Below are 21,928 nucleotides of genomic sequence, written 5' to 3'. Positions count from 1 at the left end.
TTAAATACATGCAGCTACTAGTTGATTATTTTAAACCAGATGAAGAAAATATAGCCAAACAGTTCAGGCTAAAACAAGCGGAGATGGAAAAAATGGACTTATCAGAATCTTGTATTAACAGGCTAGAAACACTACAGTTTAATTTGAATCTTTATGACAATAAACTTAAAGAGCAAAAAGCACAGAAATTAACAAGAGGCAACTCGATTTTAAGCAAGGATGAATCTTTGAGTGGCCTAAAGAAGAAAGGCAATTTAACATGAGAAATCAGCGGTCTATTAGACCGTTACCTAATATAACTTTACATACTAGCAGTATGCCTGTAATCAGTGGGGAAACAGGAGTTAATAACATAAATGAAGAAAGAGCATTGGAGATGATACCATTTGAAATTCAAAATAGTACAGTGAATTCTGCCAATTCATCGGCAGATGGAGAGAGAGTGAGTACATCCAACATAGGGACTAAACCCAAAATAGGAGCCATCCATGCACCTATTTTTCATAGCCTACCTTTTTTTTTTTTAAACAAACTTGGCAACGGAATCCAAGATCCAACAGTCAAGAGAGAAAGAGGAAGAAACCAATGTGAGAAATCTTTGCAGCCTGGTAGTGAATTTATCTAAGGTTCAATTAAAAAAAGAACAACTTCAGTTATTGGACAAGGGTCTAACATTTATTCCTTCCATTTTGTTGGATTTAAGTGAATTTACCCTTGAAGTGAAATATTTTGGTAGAAATGTATCTCTAAGAAATATTTTTGCGACTCAATCTAACAATTCAACACCAAGCCTGAAAAAAACAAGCACTTTTGTTCCCATAAACCATCTCACAGTGGATCTTTTTATTAAACTCTGCGAGTATGAGGTGGAAAAATTAAGACAAGGGAACTCCCGAACCTCACAGTATTTTAACATCACCCTTCAGGAAAAAGAAGGCTTGTTTGAATTACAAAAAATTCAGGATAGTGATCAAACCTTCAGACAAAGGTGGTGCTACAGTGGTACTTGATTCTAAATGGTATCGTAATTCAATGGAATGTATGTTACAAGACCGGAAGACTTATGAGAGGATAAACAAGTCAGAGTTAAATAAGGAAATTGCTAGAGTAAAGGAAGCGTTATATGACATGTTGATGCAAGGATGCTTGAATCAGGACCTGTATGAATTTTTTGAAACACCCCACCTGACCATACCCTCCATTAGTGGGCTCCCAAAAATCCATAAAGATATTGTTAATCCTCCCTTATGCCCCATTGTGGCTGGCCGGGACTGGGTTACAGAACCCTGATCAATTTATGTGGAAAAGGAACTAAAAACTTTGCTAACAGCTATTCTAATGGTTCTTAAAGACACAGGTATGTTTTTAAGACAGCTGAGCTTAATGATGGATGAATTAATAGGATATCCCAGCATTTTATTAGTAACTCTGGACATTTGTAGTCTTTTCAACTCTATTCCCAATGACTATGGTGTAGAGGCTGTGAGAAGTTTGTGCAGGAGCATTCCGCATATTCTAGACTTGGATCTCCTTTGTACACTACTTGAGATTATTTTGGAAACTAACATTTTTTACTATGGGAAGAGTTATTATTGGCAATGTTGGGGAGTTGATATGGGAGCACCGTGCGCCAATAGTTACTCTAACCTGGTATTAGCGGAATGGGAAAAAGAGAATGTTTTTGAGTACCTCAAATCCTTGGTATGAAAATGTAGCCTATTATGGTTGTTTTGTCAATGACATTTTTCTCCTATGGAAAGGTGAGGAGCAACAGTTGCAAGATTTTGTAACTTATCTAAATGAGACTACCACCTTTTTTAAGTTCACAGTTCAATGTTCTCATGAAGACATAGATTTCTTGGATGTAAAAATATTTTTAGACCACGAAAGAAAGATCAGTATATCAATACATAGAAAAGATACATGGAAAAATCATTATCTGTATAGGAGCAGTATGCATCCTAAGCATATCGCTGGAAACATCATAGAAAATGAGATAACCAGGACATCAAGTTTATGTACCCAAGAATCCGACTATGAAAGAGAGAAACTACAACTGAAAAATTAATCTAAAAGAAAGAGGTTACACAACTGAAGACGTCACCTTAAGTACTGAGAAATTGCTCAATCTTAGGAGAAATAAGGGCTTTTCATACCTCCATAAAAAAACACTGTTGCTACTAAAAGAACTGATGACCACAACTTCAGAAATAATCAGATTAATTTTATCTTGACTTATACTAATGACAACAATCAAGTTTGTGAGATTATAAAGAAGCTTTGGCCAGTGCTCACACAAGACCATAAATTGAAAGAGATTGTAGGTGAAACACCAAAGTTTACCTTTAGGAATAAAAAGAACCTTAAATGGCTACTTTGTGTAAAAGATGGTTTTCCACCCATAAGAAATAGAAAGAGAAAAGGTACTTTTCATTGTGGCAGGTGCTCAGCGTGTAATAGCATTGACGCTAACAATTTCTTTAAACATCCTGTTAATGGAAAAGAATATCAGTTCTCTTGTCATGCCAATTGCAATACACAACACATGGTCTACCTTGCAACTTGCTTGGACTGTCCAGCTTATTATGTTGGGAAAACAGATCAAATATTTAAAAACAGAATTTTAAGACATCTCAGCGATATTCGGAATAGGGACTGTAAAAATTCCCTTGCTTGTCATGTCATGCAGTTCCCTTCTCATCGCTTTAATTTTAAGGTTCTAGAAAATACCTTTCAAGGTATGAAACAAGGGGACATCACTAACAACACTGAAAGGAATGAGGTGAAATGGATCATTAACTTAAAAGCGGATATGCAGCCAGGGCTGAATGTGGCAGTTCCTCTGAGACCTATACTAAAGAATAGGAGAACTATGATTGGATAATAAAAAGGAGTGTCTTGCTTTGATCCTTTTGATTGGGTGACAGTTTATAGGCCATTTAGAAGGTGTTAGCTCAAAGGAGAGTGTATGGCTGGATGTTAGTACTTTTTAATTGAAAAGTTCCCCTTACTGTTATATGATCTGAAGAAGGAGAATCTGAAAGTGCTTATCGTGTTGAAAACAAGGGGATTATTTTATTTCTACTTCATTTTTACTTCTACTTCCATTTTTAACTTGTGCTTGTGTATAATAAAGAAAATCTACGTTGCCCATGGTGGTGACACCGGTGTTCTGTTCTTCACTATTTTGTACTTCTCAGTTGTGCCTTCAGCAGTTACAGGTACTTCATTTGGTTTGTTGCTTCTGGGTTTCAGTTACTCCCTTCCCCATTACCTCCATGACTCTGGCGAAGAGTCAGCATCTTCTTTTCATGTTACCTCTGCCTCTCATTCTCCTCAGCCCCCAGATGTCTCAGTCTCTCTGCTGCTTCTATTTTCAAATGCTTGGCCTCCAACTCAAGGCTCTTTAACTCCAGATGGATTTTTAAGTCCTCTGTGAAAAGGTTGAGCTGTTCATTTTCTGACAGTTGTACATCTCCATGGCTAATCTGATCATCCTCCTGGTTACTATTCTGTGATGCAGCTATGACTAAAGCTGCAATCATGTCTGCTTTAGTCAGGTTGGCATGCACCAGTCCTTTAGCCTGGCACATCTCAGCCATCTAGCTCCTTGTCAGCTTGCCATACCCCTCTGCTGACATGCTTGCCTGCTCTCCCTGACTAACTAAGCTAACAAAAAAAAATAAAACAATTATGATATGAATTCTGAATGTTCACTGCATGGCTGATTGAGAGTACAAACACCTTCAGTGACCACTGTACACAGGCTACAGGAATTCAATATCCACACCACTACAAGCCAATTAATATGTGATGTGGCTAACTCAGCATCGTCACCCAATTAATATGTGATGTGGATATCCCACCACTGCAAAACATTTAAAATGTGACGCCCCTGCACTGGCCCAGTAATCAAGGAGTCTCAATCCTCACCACTAGCATGCACCAGTAGTTTAATATACACATAACATATAGTTTTCTTATATTTGTAAGACAAACATATAATATTGATATTCACAAATGACATATGATTATTTGCAAAATTCCAGATAACTGGGCTGGCAGGGTCACATTTCTGTATAAATCATATTAATATTTTCAAGTGACATATAATTATTTACAAAATTCCAGATAGCTGGACTGGCAGTATTTCTCTGGTGTCACACTATGTCAATATGAAAGAAAAATGATGCCCAAATAGCAGTGGAAACACCATAAGCTCCACACAAAACTCAACACAAAACTGTCAGGTACCAATGTCTTTATTTGTTAAGCGTTTTCATCACCTGTATGAACCTCGGGGACTTCTTCAGAACTATGTCAATATGGTTTGTTTTCATTTATATAAATGTGTGATTGCTTATGTCATAGATGGCAATTTAATAAAGATGCTTTTTGTTAAAACATAATATTACAACACTTACATTGTTTGATGGTGAATACTACAAACAAATGGGTGGTCTTTGGGCATCATGTGCCCCTATTTATGCTAGCCTGTTTTTGATTTTATTTGGGAGAACATATTTGTGTTCAGCAATCCATATTTTAACATTTGTAAACTTGATCTGAGGTACATTGACAATGGTATTGCTAGTAGGGTAACATCCCTTAATGGTAATTGTGAGACCTTGAGTTTAATATACTCAGTTAAATACTCAGCATGTCCTGCTTTTTGCAATGATAAGACAGAGATCACATAGAAGAAGAACTGATGTGCATTTATATGATATTTGTAACATCATTGTGAATAACAATTTTACAGACATTCTGCAACTTGCACCCAATTTCAAAAGTTTTCAAATTTGGCTTCTTAAGCAAAATATCACAGGACCTCAGATGAGGGGCATGGGAGACAGGCTTAAATACAAAGAATTACTTTGGAAATTTAGACTACAAGCCACAGTGAAACCAGGTCTAAATTACCATGTTTCTATTGTTCCTGTTTTAAAGCTCAGGCCTTAATAGTGTTTACATTTGTTAGTTAATTGAGTTTTTGCTTTTTTTGAATTCAGTTTGTATACTTTGTGATACAGGGAAGTATTGCCAGCCCAGCTATCTGGAATTTTGTAAATAATTCTATGTCATTTGTGAATACTGATATGATTTATACAAAACTGCGTGTTATGTACTGAGCTAAAATGTGACCACAGCATGCCCTGCTGACTTAGAACAGAAATGCATATAAACTATATACCATTGCAAATGTATGTTTTAACAGTAGAAACTAGAACATAAAAGGGTTAACTTGCAAAATTTCAAGAAAATAAGTTGGAATTAAATTGCTTTACGATTGTGCTATAAAAGTTCTCTCTCAGTTTCAGTGTAGCAGACACAATGTCTAGAGCTATAAGTTTTTGTATTGTCGCAAGATAGAAGTAATTACTAGGTTTAAAATGTAAAAGTGTTTTATTGTTTTATGACTTCCAAGATCTGCAAACAACTGAGAGATATGTATTTTTCACACAGAGATGTTGAATTCTGTTAGTTTCTGTTTTATCCTGGGAACTGAGGTCAACTGACAAAAAGTGATATTATCCAAGTTAACAAGTTAACCAAGCAGTAATATTTGATATTAATTTAAGAACTCTGTCAGAGAGAGACTGTGCATTTTGTGTTTTGTCTTGGACCGAGCAAGAACAACTCATCATCACCATCTGCATTTGCCTTACTGTAAGTAAAGATTTAGGGCATAGTATCTGTTTTAGATATATATAAGAATATAATAAAGATAATTTATATGTTTTCTGTATTTATTTGTGACTTTTCTACAATTTTGTTTTAAATACTTTCTGTAATTTTTAACTCTGAAGTTACTGTGTTTCTGTACTGAGTACTGTCTTGTTCTTTTATTATTTATTATTAAATATATTTAAATCTTTGTGGTTGATATTTGTGAGAAATATTAGAGTACTTGCATATCTATTTGGTGACACTGTACAGGCCACTCCTAAATAGCCTTGCTTGGTCAGACTACCATTTGGATTATTAGTAACATTACACAGTAGGATTGGACACCCTTTCCTAAGGGCCTTAAGTAGATGATAAAGAGTTGGCTGGTGGCAGCTGGAACTACCTTATAGTCTGGGCAAATCGGGGCATAGCTAGTCAGCCTGTGCCAGCCTTCCCCAGTTGTGTGTGTGTGTGTGTGTATGTGTGTGCTTGTATATAAATCAAATCTCAAAGTGTGTGTGTGTTTCAGCTACTTTGGCAGGGACACAAAGCACTGGTTGGACAGAGAAGGTGCTGGAGGTCTTAGCTTGGCCATTTGGCTAAGATCTCAATCCTATAGCTGTGCCAGTGGGGAATCTTATTGGACATCTGGAGAAAGAGGGGAAAACCAGCCCCTGACTGACTGTGATCTCTCTGTGCTCTTAAGGGGAAATTATACTTTACTGTGTGTGTACTTGTTATCCTCCCAGTATATATATCCCCATTGTTGCCAGTGGTGAGGATTGAGGCTCCTTGATTACTGTGCTAGTGTTGGGGCATCACATACTTATTTGTAAGAATGTGAACTATTTGATGTGAAATATTTATTAGTCAATTATATAGGGTTTTATATCTAGAAATATGATTAATTCAGATTCATAATTGTTAAATTAGCAATCAATGTATTTATTGCAAGAACATTTTGCTAAATAAATGCATCTATGACATTACTTCCTTTTTATTCTGATGAAGTACTTTTGCACTTGTATATGGATTAAGGAGCTTAATAACAACTTTGTGTCTGGAAAAAAACTTTTCATATTTGATATACATTTCATTTTGACATCCTTCATTGTGCTTCTTTTGATGCACTTCCCTTGCGGATTTTTAATGCTCAGAACTCCAAAGATTAATTGCTGCTCCTGCACACAGCTTCTGTACATGGGGACATAGTCAGCAATGAATCTTTCTCATTTCATTCAGAACAGAATGTATAGCTGCCTTCAGCTGCAGACTTCTTAACTCCCACTGAACACTTGCTAATGGAAAAAAAAAACAAGCTAATATCATTGCAGGTGTAAGAAGCTTGTTTACAAAAACAAGTGTTTATTATCTTAAAGCCAAGGGCATTAATCTAGACATTAAGCCTTGTAAAAATAAGATAAAATGTCTTAGTTGTAAATATAATATAATCAGTGTACTTTTACACCCCACACCCACTGTAGCAGACCAGGATCACAGCATATTAACATTAAACTTGTTTTTGTCCAGCCTTTTTTTCTCTTGTTCTACTATAAAGTCTATATTTCATACAACTAAAAAGTACTTGTTTACTTAAATATCTTTGACACATAAAACAGTCACCAAAAAGACTCCCCCCCATATTTCAAATACCCCTGACTACACAGTACACAAACTGCTTTACTATATATAACATTCAGTTTATATCATGAAATGTTTTATACAAATACTAATAAGAACAAAATTTGTTTTACTTACAGTTACTTTTCCCCTTTCAAGTGTCATTCTAAAGGGTCTATATTAGAACACCAAATGTTCAAAATTTTGAGTGTTCTAATATCGACCCATTTTCAGCGAACGCTGAAAATATCGAAGAAACAGAAAACCAAATTTTTTCCTAGGGAAAGAATTTGGTTGTCCGCTTCTGTTGCTTTGGTATTTTCTCAGCTGTGGTGGACAGTTACGGGTCGGGTTCAGGTAAGTGTGTGATTGTGTGGATGTGAAGGTTAGGGCAGGTTAGGTGAGTTAAGGTTAGGGAGTGGGTCAGGTAAGTGTGCGATTGTGTGGATGTGAGGGTTAGGGCAGGGTAGGTGTTATGGTTAGGGCACGGGTGAGGTGTCTGTGCAATAGTGACGGACCTTAGGGTTAGGGTTTGGGTTAAGGTAAGTGGATAGTTAGTGGTGTATGTATAGTTTAGTGTAATGTTAGGGGTAAGAGTTTAGGTGTATGTGTGTGGACTGCTGTTTGTTTGGTGTGCTTGTGCTGTGTGTATGTGTTTTGGAACAGTGAATTTTGTCCCTAGGAAAAGATTTGCTGTTCTGAATGTTCAATGTTTTAAATTTTCGATTCATAGGGTTCGATATTAGAACACTCGAAATTTTGAATGTTCGGTGTTCTAATATAGACCCATTCTAAGCATTAATGATATAAAGGTGGGTATGTACTTTACAATCCACACAGAAGCTTAACAAAATCAACAAAAGTCCAGTCTTTTTCAGTCACCTTTTCTTGCAAAGCTGTATTTCACAAATGTGACTGATACTTTATAGTCTCCCATTTATTCACTAATTTCTTTGATGCTAGTATTCTTCCTCTTCATGTTCATCTCTTAACACCAGCCTCTTGTTCAAGTTTAAGGTACCCCTGATTCTGATTGTCAACTCCTATGCTTTTTTCTGCCTCTCAAGCATTTTTCTTGGGAACATTAGAAAAGGTTTCACTGACAAAGTCTCTCTATGAACTTTGATGAACTTTGTTACCAGAAGAATGGGAAGCAGAGTTCCCTTTTGCTTGCTGGATCACTTTTTGTTAGATAAACCTTTTTATTTCTTCTTTAGTCGTTTCTGCATGAAAAATGCCTTTAATTGTCCAGGAAAAAGTCTCTGGATACAGAATACAATAGCTTGACTCTCTCACCTGCCTCTTGACATTCCCTGACTGCTGTGATAAATATGTTTATCTTTTGCCTGGTGTACAATGGATAATCATTTTCTGCAAAGTCTGCTGTCCCCAATTTTAATACTTTGCCCTTCTGCTACAGTTTTGTCAGGATCAGCTCTTTCTGCAGCATGAGTACATCTTAACTAATACTGATCTTGGTTGCTTTCTCATGACCAGGTTTGGAGAATACACTAATTGTGTAACCTTTCAATTACCAAATCCTGCTGTGGAACACCAGTCCAGCTGCTTATCTGTGCTTTCATAAAATTAATACAGAATGTTTATCCCAGTTTCTCTGGTACAATAGACAATCTCATGTTTTCTCTGCGTGCTCCGTCTTCTAACTATTTTTTGAAACAGCTCTTCTTGAGAAGTCTCATACTCAGCCATCTTTTTCTTCACTTCAACCTCTGATTTTTGAAGTTTTATCAGTTCATCTGAAGAGCTAGTTAAATAGTTTTCTATTTTTTCCAGCATTGTGTTATTTCAGTTGATATATTCCTTCAGTGTTTCATTGATTTTAATCACATGTCCCTGATCTATGATCATAGGCCGCTGTGGTGTCATATGTAAAATCATATATAGATACATAATGGAGTTTATCCAAAGAAACGCAGTGGATTTGCAACAGTATGAGTTTAAGTGGAGATCTTCCCATTTGAATCTTGAGGAATTCTTTGAAGAGGTAAAGGTAGCACATGATGAAAGACTTGAGAGTACATGCTAAAGGATTTGCCACTATTCCACATAATGGAATAATCAACAAATTAAAAGTATTACATGCCAATCCAAAAGCAAGTAAGTAACAGAATACATTAAGTTGGAGTAGGGGTTACTTATCTGTCTTAATGGGGTTTAACAGTGGTGTTTCACAGGATTCTATATAAAGGCCACTTGTCTTTGTACTATTCTTCTCATACAAAAATAGGAAATGGGCCTTGGATAGCCAAGCATGCTGATGATTGCAAACTGAGTAACATAATTAATTTAATTAAAGACAATTAAGTTCTCCAAGATGGTCTACATAAAATTCACACCTGGTGCAGCAGACATAGCCAGATCTTTAATGTTAGTAAATGTAGCATTACAAAAGAAGACATGGACTATAATTATAAAACAAATTATAAAAATCATAAAAAATGATAGCATCAGTGAAGATTTGGGGACAATGGCAGACAACAATTTAAATGTTATATTATCCTTTATATTTTTGATGACAGTGGGAGGAGGTGTTCTCTTAATAAGAAACGATCTGTAAAAAACAGTTTATTTTGCTAGGTACTAGTTCTCATCCTAGTTGCTTAGAGCATTCCTTTTTTATAGGGAACATTTGAGACTATCCAGACTATGTACAGATTCTACTAAATTTGAGAGTTGCAAGGGTCATGACTAGTAGCCTGCATGATGGGAGCTACTCGCTTAATTTGCTATGTAATGTGAACAGCAGGGCCGGGACATAAATGTTTTTCTAGACATGCGTTTCATTAGACATCAAATGTTTCAGATTTGTTACAAATATATCTGTTTTGCAATTAGATATGCCTCTTCTGTAAATAAAATAAATTGCATGCAAACACTGAAGTGTACTTTTGAGTAATATTGTAATGCCAAATGAAAGCTTGAATACATGGAAAATATATTTTTGAAATTTCCCAGGTCTATATAATAGACTTGTGTATAATGCCTATGTGTCATCATATACTAATGTTATAAAGTAACAAGTTACCAGTTAACAGGAGTGTTTGGTGTGCTTTTTCAGGGCTAAGAATGTTAATCATTGTGTAAATGATCAAAGGCTTTTTTAATATTGTAGACTACATCTGGAAAATCAGACAAACTGTATATTATCTGAAATGCCCTTGTCTTCTGTACTATCTTGGCCAAACAATAGGTAAGGTGAGAGTTAGAATTTTAGAATACCGCAAGGACATTTGAAACAACTCAGCTACCAGCCATGTATCAAAGCACTTTTATCATAGACACAGTGGCGATGAACAATATTTGAAATACAGGATACCATATAAAGAAATGCAAGGTCACTTTCTGTAAAGGTGTTTCATGTTTACTCTGCCAAACAGAGAAGAAAAGGTTAATTTAAATAAATACTCTGCAGCCAGATGGCATCAATAATGAATTGAAAATGAACTTTCTATAGAGTTTATTTGTATATAATTGCATTTAATGTATATTTACATGTATAAATTGTTTATATACTTATCTATCTGCTCAGTTTGTTTTTTATATTTTGCATAATTTGATATTCATTGCTCGTATGTGTATTACATTATTTTACATTGCTCCTATTATATTTTTTATGTAACATCCCCATGAGAAGAATATTTTAATATCTATCTGTCATCCCTTTTCACTTTTGACTTAGTATTGCATCCTAATGTCCAAGTAAGATCTTTATTTTGATATTTTCAGTCAATGGCCCTCTTTTCTAAAGAATTAATGAAGCTTCATTTAATTAATTAACTATCTGTGTATTTTTTTCTTGGTGACTTTTGCCCCTATGCTTGCCAATCATTAAGCATTCCCCCAGTCAGACACAGCCCTTTCATTTACCTACTGGAGAATTACACCCAGTATCAGGGCAATAGATTTCTGGAGGTGGACATTATATAGACAGCACTGAGGATTTTAGTATCCTTGCTCACATCCTGGCTTTGAATATATATTTTTCACCTAACCTCACCTTTAGGGTGAGGGGGATGAGTGATCCATGTCACCATAAAAGCTCCCAGTGCCTTCCCCATATGGGAGCACTCTCCTCTACACCCACTATGAAGTCTACTACCTATTTTTAACTTGGTATGCCTAATATCCACCCAAGGCCATGTGTTAGCATTTCAGATACTCCCATAAGAGGGCTAATGCTGTGTTTGGCTGGTTTTCCCTGCGTCCAGCTTCAGGATGGGCATGTACATTATTTCCTGCTAGTTCTGTCAAGCATCTGAGCTGGTAATCAAACTAGGGATGCTTGAATAATAGTTTCAGCTTTATCCCTCTGTGTCATTGGCACTGATCCTGGGATTCAGAAAGCTGTACCATGAGTGGGAAGCCTTAATACAGTTTTCCCACTTGAGCTCTTTCCAATTGTTATGCTCTATTAATGGGGTTCCTTTCTAATGGGAGCTTGAACACAGATGGTGGCCCCACTGGCAGAGTTGCATGCTAATGTGGCTGTCAGGGGGGGGGGAGTGGTTAATGCTAATTAGCCACAAGGTCTCATATAGAAATGACAAGGGCTTCCAGTTTATGATGAAGAGTAATTCAGAGCATTACTTGTTTGTGGAAATTTCCACTGTTGAAGGAAAATAATGAACACTGTCAAAAGATGGTAGACACCTGTTCATTTCGATGGAAGCAGTCACAGTGCAAGTAAGTTCAGCAAAGACATGAGAGAGTGTGTGTGTGTGTGTGTGTGTGTGTGTGTGTGTGTGTGTTTGTGCACGTGCATGTGTTCCTGCGTGTGTATGTGTCTGCCTGGGTGGTCATATTAAGGGCATTATGTAGAGAATCAAGAGTCTGGATGTGTTGCTGTGTGTTTTTTTGCAGCAAGCATGTAGGTGAATAGATATAAAATAGCCTTAACTGCATTGTCTAAGAGTACCCCCTTTATATCAGGCAACCTCATACCTCATTGCTGTGTTGCTAGGATCATCTTATCCCACTTAAGCCTAGGTCGCTTTCCTTCTCAAATAAAGTCGTTCTGTTTTTTGTTTATTTCTTGCCATAGTTCATTATCTGTTTGATAGAAATATAATCACTGCACCCAGTTCAACATTCAATCAAATCCGGTGTACGGGTAGTACAAAAGCATTTTATTTCAAGATCAAAATAAGTTAAGCACTTTTTGTCCTATTACATAACATAAGCCCTCTAATTAATTAAGTGACATTAATAAAAGCAAATAACTCATCCAAGAATTTAAAGGTGCCATACCATAAATATACCATAAGTAAAACATTTGGTTATAAACCATCATTAACAATAATCTCTTATTATAAATAGGAACATTTTTTCTTTAAAATTTTAAAGCTTAGCTGACTTCAGTGTTAAAAACAGGTGCAATAGAGATTAATTCATTCAAACCAGGGTTCCTATTGGCTTGTAAGGATGACTGCCAAAATCATTCTCTATATTCAAGTAGATCTTCTCAATGCCCACCCCCTAGGACTTTTGTGGAGTTGCTCCAAAACATAACATTTAAAATGGCTATTAACAATAATCTTGAATGCTTAGCTGGGAATTAGAGTAAATATCGGTAATATTGGTTTACATTTGAAATGCAGAGGGAAGTTTTGGTGACCATGGGTTGTCGAATGACGGTTGGCTGACTTGTTTTGCCAATCCTTCCCTTGTGCAAGTTCCGCTTCAGTGAATGCTCAGTGCATTCGCAAAGATGAGGTCGGTCACGTAACTAGAGATTGCAGTACAGTGGGTATTGGGAAATTTACACTTTTCCCCACTGTAGTGAGATCTCAGAGTTGGAATATATATTTTGCAAGGGGTGTGGGGGTGCAGTGGGCTTGCCCCCCTGCAAAATCATGATGTTACGTCTTGTGCAGTGTAGGACTGCATCGTATGAATGTTGAGTAAGGTTGAATTAGCAAAATAAGGTGTTTTGCGACATTTTGACCTTGTCAACATTACATTTTCAACCTTTTAGTTCGCATTTCAGGTGGTTCTTTTATGTAAGTGTCAACTATATGATAGTAAACCGGTAATATCAGATATGTGTTCATAAATACATTTTTATCAAGGCTCTTTCTATTTTATCAAAGTAAAAGGCTCCACAAACACATATACATATATAAACCACCCATTTACTGTTACAGCTAAAATACTGCTGGACCCTAATTTGCCTCTTCCAGCTAATAATATCAATAATGTCAGTGTTGCAGTGTAAGGGCATTGTTTACATGCCCCACATTTGTAAGTGCCAATTTTACAGGTGATTTGCTTATCATATAAAAAACGATTTCTTGACTCATAAATTCTTCAAGCTCATACCTTTCTATTGTTAATGATGGTTTATTACCGAAGGGTTGCCAACTTTTCATGTCAAAAATTCTGGACATGTATGTTAAAGAAAAATGCATGCAGAATAGAAGTATGGATTAACCTCCCCTTGAGGGGATTGTCATACCATATTATTGTGTTTTTCAATGTCAGTGACAGTGTCCCGTAATTCTGGACTGTCCAGAAATATTGGATGAGTTTATTTAGTTATTTGCTTTTATTAGCGTCACTTAATTAATTAGATGGCTTTTATAAGAGGCTGGGCTTGTTTTCTAACTTAGTTCTGAAGAAGTCCTTCATGTAATAGGATGAAAGCTTAACTTATTTTGATTTTGGATAAAATGCTTTTGTACTGCCAGTACACTGGATTTGATTGGGTGCTGTGGTTTAACTTTTGAGGGCAGTGTCTGAGTTTTGGAGCTCATAGTTTTAAGTTCCCTCCCCTCTGTTGCTTCAACTGGTTGCAACAGATAGAAGAGCATCGCAGGGACTTTCAAATGAACTTACAAACAAGCTACAACCGGGGATGAAGGGGCAGAGGAAGAGGAAAAAAGTAATAGGTGATAGAATACACGATTGCAACAATGACATTATTCAAAAAGGGCTTATATTTGAACAGGATAGCTTACATAAATTACAGCAATATTACTTTGGACACTATTCACGTTTCTACTTCTAAGAAAGGTTTGACTTTTGTGCCATCAAAATCTTTTAACTTGAGTAGAACATTGATGGATTTAAAACTTTTTTAAGGAAGCTTAATTTTGATATTATATTTCATTCTTCTGTGCAGAGTAATAAGTATAGGTTATGGAAAAAGAGTACTTTTAATCCCCCTTTATATCCTGTTTTGCAGAATTTTGAGTGTTTTGTGGAATTGGAATTAACTAATCTGGCTAACAAAAAGAATATAAGTTTTTAACCTCTCTAAAACAGAAAAACAATTTTAGATAATTAATTCATAATCCTGAGATATGTATCATGAAACCTGACAAAGGGGTGGACTTGTGATTATGGACTCTGTGGATTATTCAGGGAAGGATGCCTTATGTGTTACACCAAGGAGATATTTATATGACAGTATCTAGAAATGAAGTTAACATTTCCTACCTGAAGATTGATTTAAGTTTATATGATCTACTGATGCAAAAAGTTATTGGTTCTTTTACATTTGATTTTCTCACTAATAAGTATCTACATATTCCTTCTGTTTGTTATTCCCAAAGTCCACAAAATATCAACAATTCCCCTGCATCTTATTGTCAGAGCTAGTGGATCTAAAACCCACCCAGTGGCAGTATATATTGATAGAAAGTTAAAACCTTTCTGTGGTTTAAAGACACACATCCTTTGTGACTCAGAGGATTTTTTTAATCTAGAGTCAACCAAGTCCCTTACAAAGATGATTTAAGTTTTGCTTCTATTGATGTAGTTGATTTATTTACATTTACTCCACATGAAATTTGTTTAATATAGTTTGAGGAGGCCCTTATTGGTTGTGATTTGTTAGCAGAAATAGAATGTGTCTTGCTTGTGAATTCATGGAATCTGTATTTTTTGAAGGGGAGATTTTTGAACACAGTAAAGGGGTAGCTGTGGATGCTTTTTGTGCCCCTATCTTAGTTAATTTAGTTTTATTTCAATAGGAAAGGAAATTTATAGTTAATTCCCTGTATTTTAAATTCTGTCACCTTTACACTAGTTTTTTTGGATGAAATATGTGTCCTTTGGTCAGGGCCCCATGACCATTTAATTGAATTTCTTGATTATTTATAAACAACAGATTTTCTCAAATTTACTTTTCAAATTTTTGAGAACTAGTTTTACTACTTAGATGTCTCACTTTCTAAGAACAGTGAGTTGAAGAGATTTGCTTCAAAGATATATCACAAACCTAATTACAGCAATACTTTTTACACTTTAGTAGTGAGCATCCATTTAGTCAGAAATGGAATATTGTCAAGGGACAGTTAATTTGAGCAGCCCAAATGACCTCCCTTGTTACAGATTTTAATGCTGAATGTGATATCTTAAAAAAATATGTTTTTGCAGAGAGGTTATCCAATACAACTTCCTAATACTATTAGTTCTGAAGCATTGTCTGGCTGGGGTTCAAATTATGTTCCTGTTTTATGTAGTAGTGACCTTAATGAACCCTCACCAATAAGAGTGTCTTACACTTTTAGAAAAGAGTATGAGAAATGTTTTTTTTCCTCTGCCGTCTCTTTAGAATACAATCAAGACTATAAAACTATTAAGAGTATTATTTCCAAGTACTGGAATATTTTTGGTCAACTTCCTGGGGCCTTAAAGGTTTTTAAGCCCCTTCCCCACAAAGTTCACATACAAAAAAGGTATGTGTTTGAAGAATTTATATGAGTCAATTAATTTTTTGAATGATCAGCAGATCACCTTTAAAACTGGCACTTACAAATGTGAGGTATGTAAACAATCCCCTTACATTGGCAACACTGACATTATTAATATTATTAGCTGGAAGAGGCAAATTACGGTTGAGCAGTATTTTAACTGTAACAGTATAAGGGTGTTTTTATATATATATATATATATATGTGTGTGTGTGTGTGTGTGTGTATGTGTTTGCTGCACCTTTTATGTTGGTAAAACAGAAAGAACCTTGAAAATGTATTAATGAACATATTGCCAGCAATATTGACTCTAATTCCCTAGCTAAGCATTCAAGATTATTGTTAACAGCCATTTTAAATTTTATGTTTTGCAGTAATTCCACAAATATCCTAGGGGAGTGCAGTGGGAAAACGACCTTAAATAGAGAATTATTTTGGCAATTATCCTTAGAAGCCAATAAGGACCCTGGTTTGAATTAATTAATTTCTATTGTACCTGTTTTAAAGAGGAGGCCAGCTAAACTTTAAAATTGTAAAGATGTGTTTTGCCTAAAATTTTTCTTAAGGTTTTCAAAACATCATGATGATTTTATTTTATTTATAATGAGGTATTATTGTTAATGTTGGTTTATGACCAAATGCTTTACTTGGGGTACATTTATGGTATGGCCCCTTTAAATTCTTGGATGAGTTTATTTAGTTATTTGCTTGCATTAGTGTCAGTTAATTAATAAAAGGGCTTATATAGGAGGCTGGGCTTTTTTTTTTTTTTTAAATTTAGTTCTGAAGAAGACCTTTATGTAATAGGACAAAATCACTTAAGTTCTTTTGATCTTGGAAAAAAAAGCTTTTGTAATACCCGTACACTGGATTTGATTGAGTGTTCAGTTGGGTGCTATGGTTTAACTTCTGAGGGCAGTGTCTGAGTTTTGTAGTTTGTAGTGTTTAGTTCTCTGCTAACCCCTTCAATTTGTGACTATTGATAGAAATATGCCTAGCCAACATATAGAATCAAGGGAACCAAAATATTTTTACTGCTTGTGTCTTACTATCCAGATCTATTATTGTGTCCGTTTCCTTTCTCCTTCACTTTGCTACTATTAATTAAGCTTTCCTAGGTGCTTCATTTTTTCATACCCCAAAAGGTATGGGAATTGTTGCATTAATTCATATATGAACACACAGTTTATACCTATGGCTTTTGTTTATATGCATTTATTTTATAACCTAAAAACATGTGGATCTGACACCTTGTTTCTAGATTTGTCAAATATATTCTTTTATCATCTGTAAACAGTGCTGTTCTTTCCTGTCTCCCCTTCCTGTCCTACACTTGCTTGTCTAAACCTCTTATTTTCTTTACTAATGACTGTACATATATTGTAAACAACAATAGGGAAGGAAGACATCCTTTCCTTTTTCCTTTAGACAAACTCACACAAAATCATGTTTACTTTTGCCCTCACTTTCAATTCTTTATTCATCTTCCTTGTTAATATAATTATTTTGACAGGAAATAAAAATTCATCTATTACCCAACACATAAATTCCCATCTTAAAACACTAAGCACATTTTTGCCTGTATTCACTTACCAGAAATGGTGGTAACTTTTTGTCCTTTGTCTGTTTCTGACTCACCAGAGTCCTATTAATGTTGTCAAATGTCTGCTTTCCATCTGCAAATTCACACTGATGTAGATTTATTAATTTTGATAGCACTTTTGCTAACTTATTTACTAATGCAGACATAAGCCTGAATTCAGCAAACTTACCAGGAGTACATCTTGCAGTAAATGTGTACATCTCACTGTACTTTTTTTGTATTCAAAGGCAATTGTACTGGAGTGCTGTTGCATGAAGATGAGCAGCACCACAGTGGGCTGTCTCTATGGCCATTCTAGATATTATTGAAGCATTCCAGGGGAGAAGCATATGCTAATTAGCCCTGTGCTTTCAACTGGAACTAACTGTGCCAGGGCATTTTTTTCAGAAAATCGCTTGGCAGTGTAAATTAACATGGCCACTCATGGCACTGTATATGTTTAGCTATTGTGAAGAGTTTTTGGGGGATGAGTGTGTGTTTGTAAGGGGGCTACATTACTATGTGTATACATGAGTGAGTGCCTGCCTGGGAGGTTACAGTAGGATGTTAGTGAGGGATAGGTTAGGTGTGTGCATGTATGTATGTATGTATGTATGCTCGTGTGTGCACATACATGCATGAACAGGTGAGTGTGTCTGAGTGCGACTGAGTGGGGGGGCTGTGTGCGCACATGTGTATGGATCGAGATGGCTGACATACTTCCACATACCCCCAAGCCTATGAATAAATTTTGCAACATTGGATCAGGGGGACCACTAGTCACAAGGGCTAAGTCTAAAGATGTGGGACAGGGGACTACTAGCCAAAAGGCATGGCCGGCCTTAGGCATAGGCCAACTAGGCGGCCGCCTAGGGCGCCGCTGTAGCAGGGGCACTTTTCCAGTATTTAGTTGGTGTAGGTAGACCAGGTTGGGGGCAACTGGATGGTGTGGGGGGGCGCTGTGGAGCCCTTTTGCCTAGGGCACTAGCTGACCTAAGGCCGCTGCTGCCACAAGGAATAAGTGTAAATACATGGGACAGGGAGAAAACTAGCCATTGGAGATAACCTTATGTTATTGTGCCTTACACATAACATGGGTTTGGGGAACCACTAGACAACAGGGATACTATATACATCATGCCTTAAAGGCACTTAACAAAATGTGGATCAGAGGAATACTACACATCAGGAAAAACTACTATATTTTGTGTCTCAACAGCACTTAAACATCTCATGCTTTAACACTTAAGCATAACAGGAATCAGGGGTTGGGGGATGCTAGACACTAGGGAGAATGCTTTAACAATGTGCCTTAAGGGTACTTATAAAAACAAAAAATAGACAATGTAGGTCAGAAGAACCACTAGATACCAGCGATACTGTAAACAGTGTCTAAAGACACTAAAAAGGATCACAACCCTGCAGCCTGCCATGAATGATATTATTCTTCTGTCTGTACCACCACTAGAGACCAGGGATTTAATATGAATAATCAATAAGACTCAAAGAAAAAAAGTGAATTACAAGGGAAAGAAAAAAGCTTCAAATCCTGCATCCTTGCCACAGGAACCATCAGCATTAGCCTGTTAACACTAATTGATAAGTTAGTGTAGCAAGATTTTTTTTCAATATAATGAGGATCTTGGGTGTTACTCAATGCCTGGAACAATTCATGAGTTAGGAAGGAGAGGGACAAGGCACATATAAGCATGCCTGCAATAATCTACTAAAAGCCAAGATTAATGGAGAAAAAAAGACACATTTAGGGATAGATTTTACTTCATCATCAGCCCCCTTTTCTCCTATTTTCTACATGGGGTCAGAGTATCATGTTAACTGTCACCATCTCTCTCTCAAGTTAATGCTACACACCTGCCTTTTTTGACACTCATGCCTGAGTGTCCCAGATCTTCTTTCATACAATTCATCCACCTCTTTGCTGGATGTCTTCATTTCCTCTTACCTTCTTCCTGTCTGTCCCAAATCATCTTCACCAGATTGTCTTCTGCTTTTCTGCACGTGTCCAAACCACAGCAATATGTCCCCTCTGATCTTTTCTGCAATTGGAGCTATTTTGTCTTCTGCTCATATGTCCTCATTTCTTTGTCTGCTCCACAGTGTGCATCCTACCACCCTTCTCAGGCACTTCATTTCCATGACCTCTAGCTTCCTGATCATAGGGTGGGCCATTTTAAGCCTAGCTAATTACTTCATATGAGAATGAAACCCTGCTCCTTGTGTCTGTAAGGTAGACACCTTAACCATTATGCCACCCCCCCACTCTGCATATCCATTTATCAATCACCCTCTCCAGAACTTTCAAGCATTGTGACAGGAGTTTGATGCCTCTGTGCTGCCCACAGTTGAGGATGTCCCCTTTGTATGCTTATTCTCCAGTCATTCGGGATGCACCTTTCTCTCCACACTCCTATGAGTACCCTGAGGAGCCATTTCTCCCCATCTCACCCATCAATGATCATCTTTATCATTTACTTATTTTCTTTTATTTATTTATTTTACATTTGTTTACTGGGAGAGTCCAACTAGGTGTGAATCCCAGTTTCAGCAGAGACCTCGGGAGAAAAGCTCCACAGAGTTTAGTGCAGTAAATATAATTCACAAAACACCACAGAGATTTATACAGGAAATACAATTCACAAATTAATAGAGTACAGTACAGATAGAGGAAGGTAGATAAAGATCTTACATCATATACCTATCATATCATCTATGAGATATATATATATGATCACAGATCATATAGATCATAACTGCTGTGACCTCATCTGAGCCTGCTGCTTTCCCTGACTTCATTTTCCTTAGTGTTACTCTTACTTCTTCTAGGGTTGACTCCTCTTCTTCTCTCATTGTAGGCTGTTTCTGGGGTAGTACAGCTTCTGTGAGGTTTTCTTCATTCAGAAGTTGCTGGAAATATTAGCAGGTTGCTGCTGGCATCCCATATGAAGGGTGTCTGACTATCTTCTTTATCTGTCTGTCTGTCTTTGCCTTGCAACCTGATATAGTTTCTTTGTGCCACCTACTGAGTCACTTTCCAGAAGATGGTAGAGTGCCTCCAATGCCCTATTCTTTGCTATTGCACCTTCTCTCTTAGCTTCTTTGTTAACCAACCAGTATTCCTTTCTGGCCTGGTTAATCTTTTCTATCTCCCACTTCTTCCTGTGGCAACCAGTGGTTTATACTGTGGGCCAACTGATCACTGGGGATGACTTTGCAATCATTGATTGTACCCTAGTGCCCTTTTCTTACTAGGAGAAAGTCTACCTGAGTTGCATGTTGGCTACTCTTGTATGTGATCATGACGGTCTCATTTTCTGAACCATGTGTTATTCGCTACTATCAAGCCATTGGCCAGACAGAAGTCTAGAATGGGCTCTCCTTTTTTATTAATGTTGCCCCACCCATGTGGACCCAGAACATCCTTATATCCTGTTCTGTCTGCCCCAATATATGCATTCAAGTCACCCATTATAAACACCACTTCATGTTGTCCTGCTTTATCAAGTAGGTCCTGCAACTACTGTCTGAATGCACTCTTTTCCTCACTATCACAATCCTGTTGTGGAGCATAGGCTGAGATTATGAGTAGAGCCCTATCATTACACTGGAGTCTGATTTTCTGTCACTAATTCTGATGATATCCCTCACTGCCTTCAGTAGCCTCTCTCTCCCCTCACAATTTCCACACCATTTCTATCCTGTCCTCCTCTTGAGTAGTAGACTCTGGATGCCAAGCTAAGCAGCTTTACTGCATTGCCCTTCCATCTTGTTTCTTGGAGACAGGATGTCCAGCCTCCTCTGTATCATCATGTCATCCACTTTCAAGCTGTGTCTTGTCAGTGAACTTACATTAAGTGTAGCAATTCTCAGTTCATGGCAGGTTGATTGGTTTTACATCCAGCTTTCTCTCAACAGAGCTATCCCAGGTAACCTAGGCTGGGCAACTAGACTGGCCAGCCAGTAGCTTATTGACCCAGGGCTGCTGAGGTTTCTGGTGGGCACACACTGGCTAAGAGGGGCACATACACTCCTCCCACCATTAGCATGGCTCCCTGGTGTAGGTCAGAATAGGCTGGGTCCTCAAAACACTTATCACCGGTAACTATCCTTTTCCATTTTGGCAACATTACTCAACATGACCGAATCACCTAGACCCATTTTTATACTACTGAGTGGCTAGCTCTGCCACGGCATGCAGTCTATGATGCGTACTGTGCGCCACAGTAGATACCCAAAGTAGATGGTTTGTACAACTCTTCCCCCTATAGGGCACCATGTAGAGTCTGTGCTGCTGCCCACAGCTGCATTCATTGATGAGTTT

Source organism: Protopterus annectens, chromosome 5.part0 (assembly GCF_019279795.1).
Source record: "Protopterus annectens isolate FY-2018-M chromosome 5.part0, PAN1.0, whole genome shotgun sequence".
Taxonomy (NCBI): domain Eukaryota; kingdom Metazoa; phylum Chordata; order Ceratodontiformes; family Protopteridae; genus Protopterus; species Protopterus annectens.
The sequence above is the reverse complement of the archived record's forward strand: the minus strand, read 5'-3'. Positions refer to the sequence as shown.